This window comes from Procambarus clarkii, chromosome 82 (assembly GCF_040958095.1).
Source record: "Procambarus clarkii isolate CNS0578487 chromosome 82, FALCON_Pclarkii_2.0, whole genome shotgun sequence".
Classification (NCBI taxonomy): Eukaryota; Metazoa; Arthropoda; class Malacostraca; order Decapoda; family Cambaridae; genus Procambarus; species Procambarus clarkii.
The window spans coordinates 5,193,118-5,194,721 of record NC_091231.1 but is presented as its reverse complement, the minus strand read 5'-3'; positions in this window follow the sequence as shown (position 1 = coordinate 5,194,721).

Genomic DNA, 1,604 nt, shown 5'->3' with positions numbered 1-1,604 from the left:
TCCAACCCAGCCTAGAGTACATAAGAAACACCGTCACAAAAAAACTTGCACCCCTCAACAAAGCCCATCTACAACAGAGAGTAGCAAAAGGTTTACTCTCTGCAATATGGTATCTTCAGGCCACCAAGTTAGACAGGTTAAATATCCCAAAAGGAATCCACAGCGAAATAAGGGAGCCCAGAGAGTGGGAATGCAACTTCTGCCAATCACAGAAAAAACATTACTTCACTATCTCCTTGAATGTGAAGCAACCAACGACCTTAGAAGAACTTAGAAGAGTCCGTGAATTTTGCATTAACCAGTTTGAAACCATCAACATTGCCACTCTTCTGATCAAGAGAGGTGTCCAGCAGTTATGAGGACACCCTCATAAATACTGTCAAGTAGCATCCTTCCCCGCGACAACAGTCACATAATAAGGACCGGCGATTTAAATGCGAACTCAGAACACAGTATATCCTTTCACGACCAAAGATCATATTCACTTGGGCTGGAGGGTAGAGCGACGGTCTCGCTTCATGCAGGTCGGCGTTTAATCCTCAACTGTCCAAGTGGTTGGACACCATTTCTTTCCCCCTTCGCATCCCAAATACTTATCCTGATGATGATGATGATGAAGATTAAGCCACCCAAAAGGTGGCACGGGCATGAATAGCCCGTAAGTGGTGGCCCTTTTAAGCCATTACCAGTATCAAGAGCTGATACTGGAGATCTGTGGAGGTGCGAATGCACCCTGCATGACGGGAGATGTCTCCCTTATGAATGTGTTAAGATGAAGATGAAGCAACCCAAAAGGTGGCCCGGGCATGAATAGCCCGTAAGTGGTGGCCCTTTTAAGCCATTACCAGTATCAAGAGCTGATACTGGAGATCTGTGGAGGTGCGAATGCACCCTGCATGACGGGAGATGTCTCCCTTGTGAATGGGTTAAGATGAAGATGAAGCCACCCAAAAGGTGGCACGGGCATAAATAGCCCGTAAGTGGTGGCCATTTTAAGCCATTACCAGTATCATGAGCTGATACTGGAGATCTGTGGAGGTGCGAATGCACCCTGCATGACGGGAGATGTCTCCCTTGTGAATGTGTTAAGATGAAGCCACCCAAAAGGTGGCACAGGCATGAATAGCTCGTAAGTGGTGGCCCTTTTGAGCCATCACCAGTATCAATAGATGATACTGGAGATCTGTGGAGGCGCGACTGCACCCTGCGTGACGGGAGATGTCTCCCTTGTGAATGGGTTAAGATGAAGATGAAGCCACCCAAAAGGTGGCACGGGCATAAATAGCCCGTAAGTGGTGGCCATTTTAAGCCATTACCAGTATCAAGAGCTGATACTGGAGATCTGTGGAGGCGCGACTGCACCCTGCGTGACGGGAGATGTCTCCCGGACCAAATGGTGACCAGATGGTGACTTATCCTGACAACTTCCAAGTTATATATAGTCATAACAGCTTGGCGCTTTCCCCTGACTGCTCCCTCCCCTTCCCCTCCAAAAAATCTACCACTTACAGCCTATTATTCATGCCCGAGGCACCTCGCTATGTGGCTTAATCTTCATCATCAATCAAGCACGTTGACCCGGGCACTGCCGGATACCTCATCTA